This window comes from Macaca mulatta, chromosome 8 (genome assembly GCF_049350105.2).
Source record: "Macaca mulatta isolate MMU2019108-1 chromosome 8, T2T-MMU8v2.0, whole genome shotgun sequence".
Classification (NCBI taxonomy): domain Eukaryota; kingdom Metazoa; phylum Chordata; class Mammalia; order Primates; family Cercopithecidae; genus Macaca; species Macaca mulatta.
The window spans coordinates 151292595-151317463 of record NC_133413.1 but is presented as its reverse complement, the minus strand read 5'-3'; the positions used below and the strand labels follow the sequence as shown (position 1 = coordinate 151317463).

Below are 24869 nucleotides of genomic sequence, written 5' to 3'. Positions count from 1 at the left end.
TATTGTACAAATAAATGAAGGACTTAAGGGCACAACTGAGGAAATGGAGAGTAGGGATTGATTTGAACCCTGTTTTTGAGTTAATCTACAGGTGTGACTAAGTGAAATGGCAAGGCTGAGAGAGAAGGAATCCAGCGTAATTCCAGGATGGCTTCCAGATTTCTTCTTTGGTGATGAGTTCATGAAGCTCTTTTTGCTCTTAATTTTTTTTTCTGGAATATATTAGTGATTGCTTTGAGGAGGGAACGTTGTCTCCTAGGTCCATGAACCCCTGAAATTCTAAGCAGAATTATGTATGTATGTGAGCTGTTTTTCCCTGGGGAGAGAATTCTAGAGCTTTCATCATATTATCAGAAAGGAGTCCAGCCAAAAGGAGGAACCACTTTCTGTTAGATTGTACACATCTGGTGTACTCTCAGGGTTTGTGTTGGCAAGGGCAAAGCATCATCCCAATCACAGGATTTTTACTTTAAATGTAATACATCTCAAACTGCCGAGTAAAATGCAAACACATGGAACTGTTTTCTAAGTTGAACTGTATCAACCAGCAATTGGAATGTTTTTCCCCAGTTTCTCCTCCTTTCCGAAAGACAAAACAAGACACATTTTTGGTACACGGAAAGCCAGCCGGAGACTGACAGGCATGGAGTGCTTCAACATGCTATGAACATTAGAGAAAGCTAAAGTTTGTAGAGTATTAGCATATCTTAGTATTCATGTGGCTATGAGAGATGGTGTCACTTTTAGGTAGGATATACCAGTACCATAAATGAGTGTAGTTTCTTCAGTTGGATTAGAAATGTGTGAATAGTGAGTTGTAAGACAATCCCTAAATTGTGCTGTCATGGTGAGCCCTGAGTTGAGCACAGCAGGAGAAGCAGTGCGGCTGGTGAGCAGTTGTTGAAATAGCATCAGGCAGATTCATGTCGTGTTCTGGAGTCTGCACTGGATTGGTTCATATTTGATGTCAGCATTATTACATGTAATTTAGGGATTACAGACTACAGATAATAGCAGTCCCTGCAGAGATTTGATGAACTTGAGAAGCTGCTCCATAGGGAGCAGAGAGAACTTAAGAGAGGAGAGAGTGGAAATGGGGCAATCTCTAAGAAAGTTTCTCCTTTCCTGTTGAGAAAAATTGTGACTTCTATTAAAGGCAAAGTGTGATGGGGCAAAGATACAAGAAATGATGGAATCTAGCAGTGGCATAGAAGTCAAAAGTGAAAACCTAGACTGATTAAGATACCACTCTCAGAATTCAGGCTGGGGATAATTGTAATCCCAAGGCAGGGAAAAAGCTTTGAATCTACTTTGCCTAGGTCATGGCAAAGTTTCGGTGGCAAGTTTTGTTTTCTGTTTGGAAAAAATAGTATTAGATCCTAAGGAATTGCCCTGAGAAATCAGGTAGCAGAAATAACTTAGTTTAAGTGCATGTTGTCAACATGTGGGTTAATTTTTTTTTTTTTTTTTTTTTTTTTTTGAGACGGAGTCTCGCTCTGCCGCCCAGGCTGGAGTGCAGTGGCCGGATCTCAGCTCACTGCAAGCTCCGCCTCCCGGGTTCACGCCATTCTCCTGCCTCAGCCTCCCGAGTAGTTGGGACTACAGGCGCCCGCCACCGCGCCCGGCTAGTTTTTTGTATTTTTTAGTAGAGACGGGGTTTCACCGTGTTAGCCAGGATGGTCTCGATCTCCTGACCTCGTGATCCGCCCGTCTCGGCCTCCCAAAGTGCTGGGATTACAGGCTTGAGCCACCGCGCCCGGCCATGTGGGTTAATTTTTAACAGTACGTGGCTGATTATGTGGTTGGCAAAAAGTTGATGTCTTTGAATCATCTATCCTGTGAGTTTGCCTTTTTGACCATTTTATTGGAAAGCAAACTTTTCTGCTGGGGTGTGTGTGTGTGTGTGTGTGTGTGTGTGTGTGTGCCCCTTTTACTCTTTGCTTTAAGTAATCTAGAATTTTTGGGATATATCTAAACTTAGGATCCAAAGCATTTACTTTAGAGATGAGTAAATAATCCAGAAAAGTCAAATGACCATTTGATGGAGAATCGTAGGTGAGCTTACTCTCCAGCCCCATCCAAAGGTCAAGCTTGGTGTTTCCTGTGGCTCAGGGTCCCCAGGTAAACAAAGACAGCCTTATCAGACAAGAGCTTCCAAGAGCTTAAAGATTACCTCCCAGGATCTGGGCAAAGGGCCGAACTTTTATTTGAGCAAGGTGGTTAATCCTTTACTGCATAAGCCCTAGCAAAGCAAATTATTATTTCTGTCATTACTAGGGAGTTTAAGAAATTATTATTGCTCTTAGATAGAAGATATGTTGCAACCACATACAGTAACACGAAACTGAAAAATCAGAATTTCTACACACAGGTGAGGATGTCTCCAGAAGTGTGTCATACTTGACATCTGTTCTAACATTTCTATCAGGAATTTGAATAAAGAACAGGAGTTACACTGGGAGATAGCTCATTTTTAGAATTTTAGATTTTTAAAATATTTTGACAGGTGGTAATGAAGTGGTAAAATCCATAGGGTGAAAATTGTCAGCAATAAATGTAAAATGGCAGACTTAGTTTAAAAGGAAAAGCAACTGAGAAAGTTAGAGCTGGACAAAACGTGTCTACCTGTGTGCAGAAGACCTGGGAATCTAGTTGACTCAAACAAGGATTGGCGAACTTTTTTGTAAAGGGGCAGGTAGTGAATATTTTAGGTTTTGCAGACGAATAGGCAAAACAAGAATAGTATGTAGGTATTTAAATAATGAGAGAAAACAAATTTCCACAAATTTTCATTGACAGAATTCAAAATATAAAAAAGTAATTGAGGCTGGGTGCAGTGGCTCATGCCTGTAATCCCGGTGCTTTGGGAGGCCGACAGAGGCAGATCACTTGAGGTCAGGAGTTTAAGACCAGCCTGGCCAACATGGTGAAACCCCATTTCTACTACAAATACAGAAACTAGCCAAGCGTGGTGGCATACGCCTGTAGTTGCAGCTACTCGGGAGGCTGAGGCAGGTGAATGACTTGAACCCGGGAGATGGAGGTTGCAGTGAGCCGAGATCATGCCACTGTACTCCAGCCTGGGCGACAGAATGAGACCCATCTAAAAAAATAACAATAATTGAGCATAATTAAAAAAAAAAATACAGGTCTAATGAGAGGAATGGATTTCTTTTTCTTTCTTTTTTTTTTTGAGACGGAGTCTCGCCCTGTCACCCAGGCTGGAGTGCAGTGGCGCGATCTCTGCTCACTGCAAGCTCTGCCTCCCAGGTTCACGCCATTCTCCTGCCTCAGCCTCCCGAGTAGCTGGGATTACAGGCGCCCGCCACCATGCCCGGCTAATTTTTTTGTATTTTTTAGTAGAGACGGGGTTTCACTGTGTTAGCCGGGATGGTCTCGATCTCCTGACCTCGTGCTCCGCCCGCCTTGGCCTCCCAAAGTGCTGGGATTACAGGCGTGAGCCACCGCACACGGCCTTTTTCTTTTTTAGGGGAGGAGGTGGACAAGTTTGGCTAAATTAGAGTTTGAACTTAGTGTTTACTATTATCAACATCAATTACAAGTGTTCATCTCTTAATGCTAATCTGCAAGGAGATTTTGCATATTTTATCTTTGAAAATGTCTTAGTCCTGACAGGATACATCCAAATACTGATAGCAGTTCAGGAGCATATTCGTTGCTTAGAAGGCATTTATAGAATTCTATAGATTCTCCTTGATAATTGCCTTCTAGCATGTCATCGCATTACAGATTAATCACTTCCTATTGGTGGTTAGATGGAAGCACCTCAGTTGCACAGTTAAATGGATTTTGAAATATGTAAATTTTCTTTGTACTTGCATCAGAGTTTGAAAAATGCTACTGGAATATAGTTTGAACCCAGAAAATATATCCGCTGCAAATTTGCACAGTATTGAAATTTTGCTTTTTGTTTTAACTTTTGACATATAAGAAGTACATAAAGAAGCTAAATTTTAGTGCAACTTGTGATTCAAATGTTAGCTGTCATTGAAATGACTTCACTGCAGTATAAGTTCCTCATATAAGTTACTGTTTTCCTTTGTAAACTTAGGTTGAATCCATTAAGAAACATCAAGTCTGTAGAAGAAATTGATTGCAGAGCTATTCAGCGTTTGGTAACAGTGTTAACTGAAGGAGGTTCTTTTAGAAAAATTTGAGTCTTGACTCTGAGGTCATAAAGTTACAATAAAACCTACCACTGTCCGTTTAACTGCTGTGTGGTAGGACAAGTCAAGATACTCAGTTTCTATTTCTGACAAACTCAAGAAACTGAGAGTGGTTAAGTCTACAAGAGCTAATGAAGTTCATTGTGGATGCTACTGGTCCAATAACACCTGACAGATTTAAATACTTTCTACGTAGTACTTGTTGATGAATAACCGTAACACTTTCATAATTTTTGTAAATTTGTGCAGCAAATCATTTTTCTGCTCCCTATATATTTTTACTATCACCAGTTGTCATGCATCTTAGCACATTCCACTTCAGGTTGTACTAAATTAGTGTTCAACTTTGAAAATATTCTTTCTTGTAGTTCCACACCCACTGTTCTTAGAGACTAATTTTTTTGTTACTTCAAGCTTGGGATTGACTCCTTGAATAAATAGTTGAGCAATGTCAACAACCAAGGAAAATCATTAAAAAATTATTTGCCTTGTTTTTGACTGACATTGATGTTGTTCTCCATATCCTCAACTCTGAGCAACTGTTCTTACTGAAAAGCTTATAGTCTTAAGCAAGTTTTTTTTGTTTTTTGTTTTTATGACATATTTCTTTGTCTGTTGTAGTCAGACATGTTTGTCTGTTGTAGTCAGACAACTTAACATGGTTAAGTTATTCACATAAGATGGAGGGTCATTTACGGTTTTGAGCAGAGAAGTGATGACATCTGATTGAGGTTGACTTCATCTACAATGTTGAGGATAGGCATTAGAGCAGCAAGGTTAGAAGCAGGGTACCTGTCAGGTGGCCATTGAGTTCATTTGAGTGAATGGTGATGATGGCACAAGTCGTGGTGGTGGTGGAGGATGTGGAGCAAAGTGGACAGTTTCTGGGCAGATTTGCCTGGAAGAGCTGACATTATTTGCTGACAAGGTTGAACGTGGAGTGTGAGGAATAAAAGAGACAAGGATGACATCCATTGTTTTTTGGCCTGGACAGCTGGAAGGAGGGAGTTGTCAAGAACTGAGATAGAGAAGAGTGTGTAAAGAAGGTTTGGAGGGGAAAGATCAATATCTGAGCTTTGAAATGTCTCTTGGACATTTTTATTCACTTAATTGATGTTTCTCTTCTCTAAGGATTTAGAAGCTGGTCCCCAGCATAGTGTATCCATCAGGATTTGGTCAGGAAAAGAGAAGCTGCTCTAGACACTTTTTTAAATACACAGAATTATAGTCCTTCACTACTGTTGGAAGGGTTGGAGAATTGAAGGTCAAGGAAGCAGCTGTTTACAGTGTGTGCTTCCCAGGAGCTCATCTGAGATGGGCAGTGGTCTCAGAATTGAAGCCTCTGCTACAGTGGTTGAAGTGGATGGTTCTTGGAGTCTGTCTCCGAAGCTGCTGGAAATTCCTAGTAGGAGCTGCCCTATCTTGGTCTTAGTTTCTGAAGTAGGTGAGTTATTTTTTTCTCCCAGCACATCAACCTGCAACTGCCTCCAGAGGGTAGTGTTCTCTTCCATCTTACCAGTCTTGCACGAGTTGCTCTTATTAGTTGACTCTAACCCTGAGTTGTAGCAGCTTGGGGTTTCTGGGAAATGTAGTTCTGGCTTCCCTATGTCACACAGGTGAATATAGAAGGTGGTGGTAATGATGCAGAATTGACAACAGTCCAGCACAACAACCAGGCAACTGGATTTTCAAGTTGGGATTTTGGAAGAAATCTGAGCTAGAGTTAGCATAAAGCTAGCTTTTAAAGTGAGCTTGCCTAGGAGGTGAGCATAAATAAGAGAAAGGACAGAGTCTTGGGGGAACTCTAGAATTAACAAGTTTGCAGGAAGAGGAAGAACAGCTGTAGAGACTGGAAGGAAACCACCTGTGAGGTAAGAAGAAAACCAGGAGAAGATGGTGTCCTGGAAACCAAGAGAAGGGAAGCAGGAATAATTACCTGTCAGTTGCAGCTGACAGAGGAAGTAATATCTAAGTATTGACCATTGGATTTAGCAGTATTGAGGTCATTGTTAATCTTGGATAGAGAAGTTTTGGTGGAGAGGTGCGATAAAGGGAAGATAATTAGTGATAGCAAGTATATTGTGTGTGTGCTTGTTTATAGGATTATTTGTATAATAGCTGTTTTAAAGTCTTCGTGAAATAATTCTGACCTTTGTGTCATCTCAGTATTGGCTTGTCTTGATTTTCTTTTTCCATGGGAATTGAGATATTCCTGGTTCCTCCTATGCAGAGTGAGTTTGGATTGTATCCCCCACTTTTTGGATATTATGTTAGGAGGAGACTGTGGGTCTTGTTTAAATATGCTGATTTGGTGGTGGTTTGAATTCTATTCCTCCCTCATCCACCTGCTACTGTTTACTTTTCAGAGTCTTCAAATAGCTTCTGCAGTTATTCTGTTCAGGCTTTCTAGTTGCTTTCGAGAGGAGTGACAGGGTGCAGTGTGCTTGTTTTTCCTTATCTAAACCTGAAGCTGTTCACTTTGCAAACTGCTTCTGTTACTCTGGTAATGGTCACCAGTTTCAGCTGGGCCAGGATGCTCAAATGATTTTGTGTCCCTGATCAGTTATCTCTCTCAGTCCCCATAGGAATTGCTGCTTGAATTATTTCTTGAATTTGGTGTATAGATAGATCCTTTTTTTGGTATCTGTTCCCATAGAGTTTCTTTTGGTGTCTTTCTCAGGTAGACAACATGGCCCTTATCATGTACCATGATAGCCATTAGTTCTCTCAAGTATGATGGATGAGTTGTCTTGTGTTGAATGTATTGACTATGCCTATTGATTAGTTTAAGTAGAATAATATCTCTTTGACATTTTAAGCCTTTCACATAATATAATTTTGTGGGGATAATTTTTACAGTGCAGAGTAGAACAGTGGTGAAGAGCACAAGCTATAGACAGATTTTTTCTTTGCATTCATATCTGATCTTTGCTCCCTGTATGATGATGACCAAGCTCCTTAACCTCTCTAAATCTGTTTTTTCTCATCTGTTAAGTAGAGATTATTGTAAATTGTAATTCTTTTGTAAATGTGATATATAGTTCTTAGTGCTTGGCTAGTCATATAAATAATTAAAACTGATTTGTTTTTTAGGGCAGGATCAACTTGATGTTCATAAGTACAGTTTGTAACAATGTAGTTATTTCTGCTGTGGGAATTGAAGGGCTAATCTTCATCATTCCCTGATTTATATTGATCTGAAAACTGTAAAACAGTTTATATTCGTCATTTGCTATGCATCCAAAATGGGCAAGTTATTACTGTTAATACTGGTTTTTCAAAATTCAGTAATTTTATAGCCTCTTTTCTTTTAGGGTATTGGTTTAGTCAGTAACTTAGTACCAATTAGATGGCAAACGCTGTACTAAACACCAGTGCAGAGATAGTGAATGAGACACAGTATTCCCACCTTTGAGCAGTGCCAGTCTAGTATTAGAATACTTTTGGCTAGAAAATTATTTTGAAGCATAAAAGAAGCTTTTGTTTGCTCGGGTGATTTTCATAACATATTCACATTCTTGATACATTTTGGTTTTTCAGAAGGTTACTTCTGGCCTGTGTTCTTTCAGAATATTGGTTGCAGCTTGTGTTAAGTGCAGGAACTGTTGACAGACTGAGTTTAGAAGAAGGGAAAATTGGTATAAAGTGGTTGTGTATTTTGAACATTGGGGAGCTTCATAGATGAGTTAAATTGTTAGGAAATAGCTTAAGAAATGTTGGGTTTAGGCCGGGCATGGTGGCTTACGTCTGTAATCCCAGCACTTTGGGAGGCCGAGGCGGGCAGATCACGAAGTCAGGAGTTGGAGACCAGCCTGGCCAACATGGTGAAACCCTGTCTCTACTAAAAATACAAAATTAGCTGGGCGTGGTGGCAGGCCCCTGTAATCCTAGCCACTCGGGAGGTTGAGGCAGGAGGATTGCTTGAACCTGGGAGGTGGAGGTTGCAGTGAGCTGAAATTGCACCGCTGCCTTCCAGCCTGGGTAACAGAGAGAGACTCTGTCTCCAAAACAAACAAAACAAAACAAAAAACAAAGAAAGAAATACTGGGTTTGAGCCTTGTTTAGCACTTAGCGTCAAACAGACATTTTCTTTTCCAGGGGCTCATCCTGCTTGTTTAATTCCAGCCAGATAACTTATAATTTGTCAATATGTCATATTGAACATTACTTAGCTGTGGTAAGAACTTTCTGTCATGCTTGCTTTGGAAAGCCCAGATCATGTTTATTGTTTTAACAATATTATGTGGTTAATTTAGGAAGCAAGAATAGCAGCATGATTTTGAGGGCTGATAAACCAGCGTTTGAATCCCTGATCTCTCCCTCCTTTGCTGTGTGACCCTGGAAAACTTAGTAATTTCTTTAAGTCTCTTTCCTTGTATGTAAAGTGGAAAACAATTACAGCAACCAGTTAGGGCTGTGAGGAGTAATGAGCTAACATAGACACTCCACACACAGGAAGCTGCCATTGTTATGATCAGGATTGTTATTTGGCGGTAGTGAGAAATGAATGATAGAAGGCTGGCCAAGTTGGATTGTGCATTGAAATGAGAACATTGAAAGCTAGGTGGTGAAAGGAAATATTCTACGTGATAATGAAGCACAGATTTAGTGTGGTATGGAAAATTTTGGTTTGCAGGTTAGAAAGGGAACAGGGTTCAGAGCAGCCCAAGCATCTATTTATACCTATCTTAAAATACACTCATTCATGCACAAAGGGTAGGGAATATCCATCTTAAAATATCTTTAGAGTTGAGAATGTGAAGATAAACATATATATAATTGTATAATAAGCCAACTTTAATTTTTCTTTATTCATCTGGAGAAAAAGAATTTAAGACTTTTAATTTTATAATTTGAGAAATAGCTACTTTATACTCTATTTGAACTAGTTCCAATTTTTATGCTTATATTTTATCAGTTTCATAGTTACAAATAGATTTCTATTCTTAGTAAAGATGGATTAAATCATGGAATAAGGAGAGTTAGGATTGAGGAGAGTTAGGCTTGAACATGCATTAAGTTGCCTGTTGCTAAAACAGCAAGTGGGCAGTAAGCCTAGTGTTGGTAGAATGGAGGCTTGTAACTTGCTTAAATTCTCCTTAAACTACATAGAATAAAACATAAAGCAAAAAGCGATTATCAGAATGTGACTAAGGTACTCAGTGCTAGTGTATCCATTCATTTATTCATTAAGTCATTCATGCATCATATAAATGTTTATCGATAATCATGTGCTCTAGATGCTGTTTTAGATAATGGTGCATACTGTTGGGTATACAATGATGAACAAAAAGCAGATGTGGGGAGTAACTGGGATGGTTTGTCTTTGCATTTAATGAAGAGAAGAAAGCCACTTCCAAGAATGTCAGAGTAATTCAACAAGTGATGTTTTTTAGATTTACACTCCTGATAGAAAGGAGGCAGGAAAGGCAGAGTGCATGGAAAGAAATGCTTCCAACTGCAACCAACTGGAGCTTTTTAGACCTTTACTTTGGTTTTAATTAATAGTGCTTAAGTTTTTACCTGGTGTGTAGATCCTGAGGCTGCAGAGCTGAAAGAGATTGTCACTGTCCCAAGAATCTTTTTCTTTTTGAGATGGAGTCTTGCTCTGTCACACAGGCTGGAGTTCAATGGCGTGTTCTTGGCTCACTGCAACCCCCGCCTGCTGGATTCGAGTGATTCTCCTGTCTCAGCCTCCCGAGTAGCTGGGATTATAGGTGTGTGCCACCATGCCTGGCTAATTTTTGTAGTTTTAGTAGAGACAGGGTTTTGCCATGTTGGCCAGACTGGTCTCGAACTCCTGACCTCAGGTGATCCACCTGCCCTAGCCTCCCAAAGTGCTGGAATTACAGGTGTGAGCCACCATGCCTGGCCTAGAATAGTGTTGTTTACTTGGAGGAGGAAGAGACTGATAAAGAAGGCAAAATTTTAATGACCATTCTAGTAAGCTTCACCACAAGATTCCTTTGGGGTAGTGGTCATGTCGCTGGTACCGTGTGTGTCCAGTACCTTGTGCAATGCTTGGCTTGTGTCTGTCACTTAATAACCTATATTGAGTGAAGAAATGCTGTGGAGTGCAGGAGAGGGGCATCTAATCTGGGGGGAGACAAAGCAGCTCCCACCACATGTACATCCAGTTTAGCCATGGGAAGAGATCTAGGTGGAAGGAGCAGCAGATGGCATAGAGATGTGAGAGAAAGTACAAGTTGCTCTGTAAACTGACAATGGTTTAGTTTTGCCAGAGTGTAGGATTCATAGGAGGCAGTGCTGAGAGACATTAGACTAGAAAGTTAGACTTGGCTTGACCAGTGAGGGTCATAATAAAGAGTTTGGATTTTGTTAATAGTAATAGTGTTTTTTCCTAAACAGTAGAAATCAGGTTTCCTAATGCCCAGGCCGACACTCTTCATATTACACGGTGCATGCAATGTCAAAAAAGGATTATTAGGTTTTAGGTTCCATATCCATTCATGATAGCAGGACCATCAAAATTTTGTAAAGCCATTGGTGAACATTCTGTCTTTTGGAGAGAAAGAGGATATAGGATAAATACTTGTTTTCTTGGGAGTAAAGAATATGTAGTTGAAACTCATTAAAGGGCAAGCAAGGTCTGAGTGTTTTTGAATTTTTTTTTTTCCTGAAATGATGCCAGGAATGTATAGTAGATCTCTGTACATTAATAAATGAAAAAACTTTTGTATTTGCATATACTGTTGCTAGCATTATACATGGTTCTGAAAAGTGATAGTTAAATGAGAAATAGTCTCAGTGGCACATGCCTGTGGGATCCTAGCACTTTGGGAGGCGGGGAGAGGCCAAGGCAGGTGGATCGCTTGAGTCCAGGAGTTTGAGACCAGCCCGGGCAATATAGCAAGACTCCCGTCTCTACCAGAAAAAATAATAATAATAATTAACTGGGGCGGAGGGTGGTGCCCACCTGTGGTCCCAACTGCTTGGGAGACTGATGGAGGAGGATCACATGAGCCTCGGAGGTTGAGGCTGCAGTGAGCTATGATTGCACCGCTGCAATCCAGCCTAGATGAGAGTGAGACCCTATTTTGCAGGAAAAAAAAAAATAGCTGGGCGTGATGGTGTGGCTGAGGGAGGCTCAGGTGGGAGGATTGCTTGAGCTCAGGTGTCTGAGGTTACAGTGAGCTAGGCTCTCCTCACTGCGCTCCAGCCTGAAAGATAGAGCGAGACCCTGTCTCTTAAAAAACAGGTAAATTACTGATTATGGTTCAGTGGACTGAATCCTGTGGTAGAAACATTCATGCGTAGGGTAGTGCATCCACATCAATCTTGGGTGGGAATAGGGCCATGGAAGGCAGGTTTTTGGTTACACTTGAACTGAACTTTGAAGGATGATTAGGAGTAAGCTGGGTCGGGGAAGGGAAGAACCTTGCAGGCAGAAGGACTGGCATAAGAAAAGGCTTATTTGTAAGAAATAGCATGGCACATTAAGGGAAGTTGAGGTTTTTCAGGATGACCCTACCATAGAAAGGGAATGAGCAAGTGATGGAAAATGAGATAGGAAGCTAGTGGTTTGGTTCTGTTCTTTCTCTCTCCTTCTTGCTCTTAACCCCCTAACCCCCAACCCCCGTCAATTTCTCCTCTTCCCTGTTCCCCCTGGAATATTCTAGTTGGAATGGAATGGTGAGAAATATTGCGAGGAGGAAAAGGTAAAGGCTTAGAAGGTATGCTTTGATGCCCCAGATAAATGTCAGCAGAATAAGGGAACACAGTTGGAAAATTGCTTTGCAAAGCAAAGAATTTCTAATATCCCTGAAAGTAATGAGAGCTATTGAAGACTTTTGAGTGGTTCACATAATTTGTTTTAGGAAACGTCACTCAGGTAGGTACTGGTGAAGAAGCTGAATTGAAGGGGGCACTATAATAAAGAAAGTAGATCAGTTAGGAGGTTTTGTTTTGCTTTTGTTTTTTGCAACACCGTAACTTGAACTAAATGGATGGCCATGGGATTGGAGAGCAGGGATTTTAGGGGTGAGAGATCAGTGAGGTGAAAGCGTTAGATTAGGTAACTCGTCATGGTTAAGGACAGGATTTCTGGGGCGAGACACCTGAATTTGATTCTTAGTTTGGCTTTTTATTATTATGTGACTTTGGAAAATTAGATAACCTTCTAAATCTGAACTTCTGGAAATGTGTAACAGGAATAATTCCTTGAGAGGTTGTTTTGAGGACTGAGTACTCCTAAGACTCTTAGCACAGAGTATAGCTCGTGGAAAGAATTAGTTAAGAGAAGGTGCTATTATAAGGTGTTCGTTGTTATAGGGTATATATTTTTATAGGACGAAGAACATATATAGGCTGTATTAGAGGGAGAGGCAAGGCCTTAAGGTTCATGCATATTAGTATCAGTGGTCTGTTATAGGGCTCAGGAAACTATAGCACATGGGCCAAATCTGCTTTTGTAAATATGTATTTATTGGGATGCATTCAAATTGTTTATATATTGTCTATGGCTGCTTTTGCACTGCAAAGGGAATATACTTAACACAAAGAATAGGGTCCCCAGGAGAGTACTTAAAGGGCAAGCAGAGGAAGCCTAGGTAGGTTGGGTGGGGGGACCTACAAGGGCCAGGAAGTTTGTAGGATTGCCATGAGTGAGAATGTTACAAAGGAGGGTGGACATTCTGTGGGTTTTTTTTTTTTTTTGGGCAGAGTCTGCCTCAGTTGCCCAGGCTGGAGTGCAGTGGTGCGATCTCCGCTCACTGCAAGCTCCGCCTCCCGGGTTCAAGCCATTCTCTCGCCTCAGCCTCCCGAGTAGACGGGACTACAGGCGCCCGCCACCACGCCCGGCTAATTTTTTTTTTTTTTTTTTCCAGTAGAGACGGAGTTTCACCGTGTTAGCCAGGATAGTCTCAATCTCCTGACCTCGTGATCCACCTGCCTCGGCCTCCCAAAGTGCTGGGATTACAGGTGTGAGCCACCGTTCCTGGCCTACTTTTGTTTAAAAAATATGTATGTGTGTAACCACATTCAGGTAAAAAATGATTGCCAGCCTTTTATTCCCTTTCCCATCATCTTCTGTGACAGTCATTTCCATTAAAAAAATAATTTTACTCCATATTAAGTGTCTCTAAACATTAGGATTAACTTTTGTATAGTTTTAAACTTTATAGGAATAGAATTATACGGTATATATTCTTTTGTGACAATTGATCTGTGACAAATTGACACTGTAGAGCAACAGGGAAGAGATACTTTTTTGGTAAATGGTGCTGGGTCATTTGAGTATCCGTATAGGGAAAAATAATAATTTGCTTCACACAATAAAAAATTTCAAGTGGATTTATAGATATGAAAAGATTAAATAAAACTGGTATAACGGCATTTAATAGAAATATATTGTGAGCCACATGTGATTTTAAATTTTTCTAGAAGCCAAAGTTAAACAGGAAAAACAAATAAATTAATAATACTTTGTATTTAACCCAGTAATGCTCAAAGACATTTTAATTTGCGAGTAATTTAAAAATTATTAGTATATTTTATTTTGGGGGGTGAGGATACCATAGTTTTAGCAATTCAATGTGTGTTTTACACTTACATCTCAGTTTGGCCTACTTTCAAGTGCTCCTTAGCATGTGGCCAGTGGGTACTATGTTGGAGAGCATAGTTTTAGAGGATAATGATGGATAACATCTTATTATCTCTGGACACAAAAAGCAACCATAAAAGAAAAATCGATGAATTGTGCTACATTAAAGTTAAGACATCATATTCCTCAAAAGACATTATTAGGCTTTGCGTGGCTTTTGTAATCCTAGAACTTTGGGATGCCACAGCAGGAGGATTGCTTGAGCCCAGGAGGTTGATGCTGCAGTGAGGCATGATCACACCACTGTACTCTGGCCTACAGACATTATCTCAAAAACAAAAAATTATTAGGAGAGTGAAAGGCAAATTACAGAGTGGGAGAAGATATTGGTAAATCTTAGTTCTAACAGAGTTTACATAAAAAATACGTAACATGTCAAGAAAAAGGTAGTTCACTCATTAGCAGGATGGACAAGAGACTTTGAACTGCTATTTCATGAGTGATAGATGAAATAAAATCTATCACTGTGGATTTGTCTTTTTCGTTTTGTAATTCTGTTTTTGATTTTTATATATGAGTTACTTAACGACAGGAAATGCATTAGGTGATTTCATTGTTGTACTAACGTCATGGAGTGTACTCAGCAAATTTAGATGGTAGCCTACTGCATGCCTGGGCTATAAGGTATAGCCTATTGCTCCTAGACTGCAAAACTGTACAGCATGTTACTGTACTGAATATTGTAGGCAGTTGTAACACAGTGGTAAGTATGTGTGTATCTAAACATAGAAAAGGTACAATAAGGATATGATAAAAAAGATTAAAAAATATGCCTCCTATAGGGCTCTTACATGCATGAATGGAATGGAGCTTGCAGGACTGAAAGCTGCTCTGGGTGAGTCAGTGAGTGCGTGGTGAGTGAATGTGAAGGCCTAGATTATCACTGTACACTACTGTAGATTTTATAAACACTGTACACTTCAGCTACACTGTTTATAAAAATATTTTTCTTTAGTAATAACGGTAGCTTACTGTAACTTCATAAACTTTTAAATGTTTCTAAACTTTTGACTCTTTTGTAATAATACTTAGCTTACAACAGAGACACATTGTATGGCAATACAATTATATATGTATATATATTTCTTTTAATACAGGGTCTTGCTCACTATCTCAGCTCACTGCAACCTCCCCTTCCCAGGCTCAAGTGATCCTCCCACCTCAGCCTCCCAAGTAGCTGGGACTGCATGTGTGTGCCACCATGCCCAGCTAATTTTTTCTATTTTTTTCTGTAGAGATAGGGTTTCACCATGTTGCCCAGGCTAGTCTCAAACTTCTAGACTCAAGCATTCCACCTGCCTCGGCCTCCCAAAGTGCCGGGATTATAGGAGCGAGGCACTGCACCTAGCCACTATTTTCTTTATATCCATATTCTATGAGCTTTTCTGTATTTTTAAAAAATTTTAATTTATCATTTATTTGTTTGTTTTTGAGATGGAGTTTTGCTCTTGTTGCCTAGGCTGGAGTGCAATGGCATGATCTCGGCTCACTGCAACCTCCACCTTCTGGGTTCAAGCGATTCTCCTGCCTCAGCCTCCGGAGTAGCAGGGACTACAGGCATGTGTCACCATGCCTGGCTAATTTTATGTTTGTGGTAGAGACAGGGTTTCTCCATGTTGGTCAGGCTGGCCTTGAACTTCTGACCTCAGGTGATCTGCCCACCTCAGCCTCCCAAAGTGCTAGGATTACAGGTGTGAGCCACAGTGCCTGGCCTAATTTATCGTTTTTAAACTTTTTTGTTAAAATGAAGACACAAATACACACATTAGGGTAGACCCACACAAGGTCAGGATCATCAATATCAACATCTTCCACCTTCGTATCTTGTCCCACTGGAAAGTCTTTAGGGGCAATAACACATATGGAACTGTCATCTCCTAGGTTAACAGTGCCTTCTGGAATACCTCCCGAAGGACCTGCCTGAGCCGTTTTACAGTTGTTGTTGTTGTTTTTAAATAAGTAGAAGTCGTGTACTCTACAGTGATAATTAAAAGTGCACAGTAAATAAATGTCAGTAGCATAGTTGTTTATCAAGTGTTATGTACTGTACGTAATCGTATGTGCTATACTTTTAAACGACTGGCAGCATAGTAGGTCTGTTTTCCCCAGCTTCACTAAAACACATGAGTAATGTGTTGTTTCCCCCAAGTGGCTTTTTTTTCCTTCCCCTCTTCCCCGCCCTCCCGTGTTCTCTATCTGTTGTGTTACAGAAATTTCTCACATGTCTGGTATTCATTTCCTTGTGGTGAATCAAAAAAATTCTTCGGAAGCTTTAGTAAGTGAGTTCAGCCTTTTGACTCTGACTTTTGCATCAGGATATTCTGGATGGCCCATTTGTTGGGAAATCCCCAGTGTTGGTATCTTTAGATCTTTCTTCTTAGACTTATCAGGTTCCTGCAGGGTAAAGACCTGACTCTCTGAAGTTTGGCAGGAGAGTGCATAGAGGGTGGTGGAGGAGCTGAAATGTGTGTTCAGTGACTAGATCGACCTCTGTTTTGTCCAGTTGGGCAGGGTGGCTTTTGTCTAAGGATGCTCTCCTTTTCCAGAGAGCCCCCAGTCTTCTGTCATGGTTGGGGAGTCCCATGAAGGCGTGGTGTTGAGACTTTAGCTGCATCGTAGATAGTCTTCACCCAACCTCCACCATCCTTTTTGCCTCCTCCTTCTTTACCCCTTGTTCTGTCTGCATTTAGTGCTGCCAGTTCTGAACCTTCTCCCGACATGGCTGTGGAAATGGAATTGGTTCTTAGTGTTTTTGGCTGCTGGCTTGGTCTGGCTGCATTGGGCCTGCTGAGTCATTTGCTGTGCTTCCAGTCTTTTATAGTTTGTTTCCTCCAAGTTTTTCTGTTTTCTTGTTTGTTTGGTTTCTGTCTTCGGTGTTAGAGGCTTTTCTTGTAGCTTCAAAAATTCTGTTACTTTTTCTTTCATTTCTCCCTGGCCCGTGGGTTTGCTTTTTAAATTTATCTTTTTAATATGTCTGTATTAGTTTGTTCTCATACTGCTAATAAAGACATACTTGGGACTGGGTAATTTATAAAGCAAAGAGGTTTAATTGAATTCACAGTCCCACACGGCTGGGGAGGCCTTACAATCATGGCAGAAAGTGAAGGGGAAGCAAGATGTGTCTTACACACGGCAGCAGGCAAGAGAGAGTGTGTGCAGGGGAACTCCCCTTTATAAAACCCTCAGATCTTGTGAGACTTACTCGCTATCATGAGAAGAGCGTGGGAAAGACCTGCCCCCATGATTCAGTTACCTCCCACCAGGTCCCTCCCACAACACATGGGAATTATGGGAGCTACGATTCAAGATTTGAGTGGGGACACAGCCAAACTGTATCTATCTCTTGTATAATTTTAGTGGAAGTGAAATAGATATGTATATTTCTGTTTGCCATCTTCCTCTGAATTTGTTAGCTAACTTTATGTCAGGTTAATTATGCCTGTTGATGTTTTAATGGTTCTTAGTTATTTCATGTATATTTCCTTCAACTAAAATATGGATTTGAAGACAGGGCTTTTCCAAATTTGTTATTCTTCATTCAAGGTCCAGTACAGTATGTATGGTAAGCAGTGAAGAAGCTGATTGTAAGGTGGACAGTACAATAAAACCTTGAAAAAAACTAGTGAAATAATGGTGGTTTTATATGTATCTTATATATAAATATATTATTATGTGTATATATATATATCTCTTGTCTTTCAGGTTCTCTTTGCAATGGAAAGAGGAAAGAGAAATTAGAATTGTTTTTTAAATTGTCATTTGATTTCTTCAGAGTTATTGTGGCCTTCTGAACTGTGAGTATAATTCTCTTGCTATACTTGTGTCTTGAGATTTTTGGTTTTGTTTTTTCTTTCGCCTTAGTGTCTCTTTGTCGTACAATGGAAATAAACAAAAGGTAGTTGATTCTGCAGAGTGGGTTAGGGAAGAAATAGAAATCGTTTAGTGCCTATTATGTGTAGATACTTTATATATTTTTTTCTGAGGTAGTATAATAATGGTTAATAATAACGTGCTTAGAATAGTGTCTGGTACATTATAAACACTCTAAGTTACAATTACTAATTGAATCCTCACAATAACTTTATAAGTAAGGTTTACTGTTCTTCCCTATTTCACATTCGCATAAACCAAACTACAGAGAGGTTAGAGGTTACTAAGTTAGGGCTGGACACAGTGGCTCATGCTTATAATCCCGGCACTCTGGGAGGCTGAGACAGGAGGATCACTTGAGTTCAGGAGTTTGAGACCAAGTGGTTGGGTGCGGTGTTTCACGCCTGTAATTGCAGCACTTTGAGGGTCTGAGGCAGGTGGATCACTTGAGGTCAGGAGTTCGAGACCAGCCTGGCCAACATGGCGAAACCCCATCTCTGCTAAACATACAAAAATTAGCCAGACATGGTGTTGCACCAGCTGTTGTAATCGCAGCTACTTGGGAGACTGAGGCAGGAGAATTCCTTGAACCTCCATAGGAGGAGGTGGAGGTTACAGTGAGCCGAGATCGTGCCACTGCACTCCATCTAGAGCAAGACTGTCTCCAAAAAAAAAAAAAAATTTGAGACCAGCCTGGATAACAACAAGACCTTGTCTCTCTGAAAAAGACATAAAAACAAAAAGCAAAAACCAAAAAAAAATCTGACAAAGGGGGTTGTTACAGAATCTCCCTTATGGGGTTATTAACGAAGATGCTGTGAGATATGCGTAAGGTGTTCACTCAAAATTGTTAGCAATGATTATTTGGTGCCATTTTTCTCATTTTAATGAGCAGAAAACCGAGCTCTAGAGAGATTATATTACTTGTAATTTGTCAGTTTGTAACTTGTAGATCTTGGTGCATGTTTCACAGTTTAGAAATCATACAATTGAGGGTAATCCTACTTTGTCTTGTTTCCAAAGATTGCTCTTTCTTCTAAGTCTGGTGGTAAATTGAGGACAGATATGTTCATAGAATATTTATAAATCTCTTTTGTAGACATTTTGTTTTATGTTGTTACAGTAAATATCTCATGAACTTGGACTTCATGGAGTCAGAATTCATGATAATTTATAGCTGTATTGAATTTGACTTTCGCAAGTGTTTTTGGAGTACGGACCTAGGATTATTTTTTAATTTCCACATGAGTGTCAGTGCACGTCTTTCTTTGTTCTCTTTTCTCTCCCAAATCTATTTCTAGGTATTAGCGAAGGGAAGTTATGTCATACAGTTTCCATTTCTTTGCAAGGCCTAGAAGTCTTGGTCCTGTGTCCCCCTGTCCTTCATGGGCTAAGGGAGAGGAGCCTACTCTGTCCCTTGTGCTGTGTCACATGTGATTATGTCACAGTGTGAGAAGGTCACAGCCGCTCTGTTTGTGTCCTCCTATTTCCCTCCCCCCGTCCATATTGTACCTTTCTTCCTATAACAGTGCATTCTGTTTATTTGGGTGCGAGTCCGTGTGTGAAGGCAGTTTTTGTTATTTCATCTCTGCTTAACCGGCAGTTAACTTTCACTAAATGCTGAATTAGGACTGTTTAATGCTTGTCACAAAATAAGTTCTCTTTTCTTAGTAGATCTGAGCAAAAGAAAGAATACCAAATGTAACTTCTCAGCAGCATTAGCTGTAAAAATATTTCCTCTTGGTATAGCACAAGACAGTTTCATAGCAGAAATACAAAACTTAATATTCTTAGTGTAATGTGCTGGAAAACGAAAGCCTAAAGAGAGCTGAGATGACAAACCAGTTCTTTGTGACCCAAGAGCCAGCTTATTGGCTCATTGGAACTTTAAGAAAAAAAGTGTTTTTTAAAAAAATTTTTCTTTACAGATAGAGTATTGCTCCATCACCCAAGCTGGAGTGCAGTGGTGTGAGCATAGCTCACTGCAGCTTCTGAACTCCTGGGCTTAAATGATTCGCCCATTTCAGTCTCCCAGGTAGCTGGGAATATAGGCACATATTCGAAAAATTTTTTGTAGAGATGAGTCTTCCTTTGTTTCCCAAGCTGTTCTCAAACTCCTGGCTTCAAGTGATTCTCCCACCTCAGCCTTCCAGAGTGCTGGGATTATAGGCATAAGCCACCATTCCTGGCCTTATTGGAACTTTTTAGCTATAGGACAACATCTACCCATCCTCATTTGTCTTTTTAAAATCACTTGAAAATATGTAAACCCAGGAAAATAGCCAGTGTTCCTGTAATTCCCCCTTCCCCCACAAATTCTGGACAGATGGTCAGGCCATATGTGTAAGTCTGACTTCCAGTCCATTGAATTTCATGATGTAATGCTGAGATATAGGTCCCTTATTTCAGAGTTCCCCGTCATAAGTCCCTTGGGCCATTTGAGCTCCTGCAGTACAGGTCTGGTTCCGAAGCAGCTAGCTTTGGCAGATTTGGTTCTTGGTCCTTGCCTTGATTTTAAGTGACACATTGGAAGACAGAAATTTGGGAAGGAGGTGTTTTAGAACCAGAATTCTAGGCAAGCAAAGGAAAGTCTGGGAGGAATTGAGTTGCTGGGATATATATGGAGATAATTTTCAGGGTTAATGTGGTATGGGAAGGTGGTGGACAGAAAGGAAGGCCTCCCTGAGCCCCTTCTGCAAAATCCCGTATTTGTGAATAAAAGCATCTTTTATAGCATGTGGGCAGATGAGCACAGCTGAGATAGATTGGGAGTGTTGACTCAAAAAAATACTTTTTTTATTATTTATATTATTAGGTACCTCCTAATATGTAGTGGTCCCTCCATATCTGTGGGGAATGGTTCCAGGATTCCCCCAAGATACCAAAATCTGTGGAGCCTGTCTCTTACATAAAATGGTGTAATATTTGCATATAACCTATGCATGTCCTCTCATATACAGTTGCCCCTGAACAGTGCGGGGTGAGGAGTGCCCATCTCCTTTGCAGTTGAAAATTTGTGTATAACTTTTGACTCCCCAAAACTTAACTACTAATAGTGTCACAGGATCCTTGGGGTGTCGCTTCACCAGCCAGAAATCACGTTGGCCGGTGGCACCTTCTGCCTGAGTACTGCCCATGCCCACTGGGCTTGTTCCGCCCACTCGGCTTGGCATGCTGTGCTTGGCTCACACTACAAGCCTGGATCCCACACCTGCCAAGGGCGAGCCAGGTGTGGAGTTGTGAGGGATGTGTGGGTGTGTGAGCATGTGGTCCAGCCACCTTGCACACCCGGCTGCTGTAGCAGGGTGGACAGCTCCAGGCACTGGCACAGGTGCTGGTTCTGTGCAAGGCTACAGCTGGACCAGATGTCCTGCATTAAGCTTCTGCTGTGGGAACCTGCATCTGGATGAGGGGAACAAGGTGGCACCAGAAGAGTGGAGATGTCAGGAACTGCAAAGCCCCAAAGAGGGTGTCATAGCCCTGGCTTGGGGGTTCTCTTCTGCTCGTTGCTCACAACATGGCAAGCAGGAGGCCATGTTTCAGTGCTGTTTGTGTTATAGCTCTTTCAGTTCCTCCGTTCGGCAGGTCCCGAGTTCTTATCCGGTGTCCAGGAAGAATGAGGTACACGGAAAACTGGAGGGTGAGCAAGGTGGAGAGGGGCTTTACTGAGCAGCAGAACAGCCCTCAGGAGACCCGAAGTGGGTAGCTCCTTTCCACAGGCAGGTCATCCCAATGAGTGTCCAGATCTCAGCAGAGAGGAGACTCGCAGTGGGTAGCTCCTTTCCACAGGCAGGTCATCCTGGTGAGTTGAAGGGACCCAAAGTGGGTAGTTCCTTCCTGCAGCTGGTAGTCCTAACATCTCTGTGAGTCTGGCTGAGTCTTGGGCTTTTAGGGGCTGAGAAGGGAGGAAGTGCCGTGGGCGGGCCCGTAAAAAGCTCTGGAAGTTCTTACTCCAGGCCACGGACTCCACCCAGAACTGGTGGCCTGGACCCTGGGCTTCAAGGCTTCAAGGCCCCCTGGCTTGAAGGTGGAATTTCACGGGGGACCTGCCCCTTTCTACCCAGAAGCCTTTCTGCCTTCTCCCACCATCAGCATGCCATCCATGGCACCTAGGCTGTTTGTAACGAGGTGTGCCTGCAGGCCTACACTGAGCCACTCTCAACTCCCTCTTGGCCTCCCTCCCATGCTTGTCGGTGCCCAAAGTCTGGAGTGGGCCAAGGCGGCAGGGGGCTGGTATGTCAGCACTGCCTCGAGTGTGCTCACACTTGGCCAGGTTGTGACAGACTCAGGCTCAGCCACAACTTTGCTCTGCCCTGGAGTGGGCTGGGGAGAGGCCAGGAGCCTGTGAGGGCAGGGGGGCTTCCTGGACCCCTAAGAACGCAGGGATGCCCAGGTCTGGAGCCGAGGCTAGGAGGCTGCAGCTGTACCTGGGAATGCGGGGCTCCCCTCTACCAACTCAGTAGGGGATTGGGATTCCCACCTGTTCCCAGCTCTTGCTGGCCCTACTGCAGCCTGTGTCTTGGCAGCAGCCCCTCCAGATTGGCTTCTGCTGCCATCAGTACGGTAGACTGGAAGCCTTATTGAGAATATAAACAGTCGATTAACACGTTTTGTATGTTATATGTATTACATACTGTATTTTTACAATAAACTAGAGAAAAAAATATTAAAATCATAAGGAAGATAAAATTACTTATTCATCAAACGGAAGTGGATTGTCATAAAGATCTTCATTCTCATTGTCTTCATGTTGAGTAGTAGGCTGAGGAGGAGGAGGAAGAAGAGGGATTGGTCTTGCTGTCTCGATGGCAGAGGTGGAAGGGGAGGCAGGAGAGGCAGGCACACTCAGTATAACTATTATTGAAAAAAATCCCTCTATACGTGGACCTGCACCATTCAAATCCATGTTGTTCAAGGGTCAACTGTACTTTAAATCATCTCTAGATGGCTTATAATGCGAAATACAGTGTAAATCCTTTGCAAATAGTTGTTATACTGTATTATTTGGGGGATAATGACAAGAAAAACGTCAGTACATGCTTAGTATAGATGTAACCATTGGTTTTGTTTTTCCTCAAATATTTTAGATCCATGGTTGGTTGAATCTGGATGTGGAACCCACTGACATGGATGGCTGACTGTATTGTATGTTAAACTTTATCATTTGTGACTTCTCTGTTTTGAATGACCTGTTGATTTTCTGATTTGGGATATAAAGGTTTAGCTTATTTATGTTATTCCCCATATCTCTTCCTGCATTACTTATTGTTAAACAGTTTATATGTGTATTTTTCTTTTAGAATTCTTCTATTGTAGTTTTAACAATGTCTGTCTTTTGCTTGGTTTATTGATTTATGTCAATATCTTGATTCCTTTTTAAGATAAAGATAGTATTGCCCTAAATATTGACTCTCCCCCCCAATTCCAGCATGTCTGCCTGTTCTGCCTCGTATTTTATGTTTTTGTTATTCCTTTTATTTTGGGATTTTTACGTTTGCATTTTATCTGCAACTCCAAGTGTTCTGGGTACTGCTCATGGGTTGAACTCTAAAACTAGTTTATTATTTTTAATGTGAAGTTTTCTTGAGCTTTCCCAGCTTAGCTTTCTTTCAAGGTCGGTTTTTCTCTTTGTTTTCTCTGGTACTTATTTCTTTTCATGACGGTGGTATTCCCTGTATGTCTGATGATCCTTTATTGTCTGTAAGTGTATAGGGAAGCAGGACTAGCCACTTTTCTGAGTTAGATTTAGCCCTTGATGGGAATTCAGAACTGAAGTACTTTGCTTCAGAATGCTTTTAGTCTGTGGGCCCCTAAATAACAAAATAAAGTAGAGTTTTACTGTAAGGATGTTAACACCTATACCAGAAACCTTTGCTTTATTTTCTAGAGAAATAGCCCCTTGGGATTTTTTAAAAATTAAAAAAAAAAAATTTTTTTTTGGTCTGAGGGTAAATGCTGAGTTAGCCTGGGCACAACTAGTCAGTTAAACCCTCTGTTTTCACCCCAGGCTATTAGCATCAGCCCTCACCAATACCTCATGGCCAGGCCCAAAGCCTCATCAAGATTCACTTGAGTTTTGTCTCTGTTTTACACATCACTGTGCATGTAGCTCCTCTTTAATAGCTAGATATTTGTTGAATTCTCCTCTTTTGGTGGCTCTTCCCTTCCTCTTATTTACCTTTAAAAAAAAAAAAAAAAAAAACTTGAATACTTCAGTTTCACTGAAGTCTTCACAGGAATAGAACTCATTACTCCACCACCTTGAACTTGAAACCACTGAGGATTTTAGGAGGTGGGTTGGCATGTTGATCTGTAAGGTGAGGGTTTTAAGAGGTAGAGTGATATGTTGGTTTGCTGTATGGCTAGTTTTAGAGTTAGATGAGCCCGAGTTCACACTTTGGTGCTGCCACTTTTAGCTGTGGAACTTTGGTCAAAACATTTTATTTTTCTTTTCCTCAGTTTCCTCATTTATTGAGACATTGTTTGTAGCAAGGTGATGTGGGGACAGTTGAGGTAGTTCTTTTATAATGCTTCTTTATTTCTCTAAAGTAGGATTTGAAGTCATCTCCTAAGAATGAGTAGAAAAAGCAGTGCTGGGGTTGATTTGATGATAGTGGAGGAGGTTTGAAATAGGGGTAGTGAAGAAGAGGAGAGAGCCAAGCAGGGATGGAGAAGGCTTGCCTAGGAGTGTTGTGGTTCAACTGAGATTGGTGACAGTTAAATTAGAATGTACCTATTTGTTTAGTTAATGGCGTTTTTGTCTGGTGCTAGCCCCTAGCAGTCCAGGTATATAGTCTGGTATAAGTTGTCCTTATATTTGTATTGAATCATGAAATGGATTTTTTTCCAGGCTTGTTTATTGGAAGGACGGTGGGAGTTGGTAATATTGGTAAAGGATTGGTTTAAACTATGACTTTACAATTCAGGAAATGTTTGTTGAGCTTCTACTAAGTGCTTGGCATGGTTCTAATTGCTTTAGATAGGTGTATCAGTAGACCAAACAGAGTCTGTATAGTGTAGGGAAGCAGATAATAAAAAAAAAAAGGCAAATAAGTACATCATGCGATGTACTGGAAGGTGGGACATGGGATGAGAAAAAAGTAACGCCATAGTGTCAGTGAATTTGAGGTCTGAATAGGGTAGTCTTAATAAGCCTCATTGCAAAAGTGAGCTTTGAGCTAAATACAAAG

The 24869-nt window shown here is 41.0% G+C and overlaps 1 protein-coding gene across 48 annotated transcripts in view; it reads left to right on the top strand.

Moving 5' to 3' along the window:
- PTK2 (protein tyrosine kinase 2) overlaps window positions 1–24869 on the top strand; it is a 357319-nt gene that overhangs the window by 24030 nt on the left and 308420 nt on the right. For 13 of the 48 annotated variants that reach the window (XR_013397442.1, XM_077944113.1, XM_077944105.1 and 10 more), the window contains exon 2: window positions 17512–17603. The gene's annotated coding sequence lies outside the window, so the exon portion shown is untranslated. Of the gene's footprint in view, window positions 1–13033; window positions 13192–17511; window positions 17604–22766; window positions 22825–24869 lie in introns of all 48 variants that reach the window. The other 35 variants (XM_077944114.1, XM_077944106.1, XM_077944094.1 and 32 more) reach the window with 9 other exon arrangements.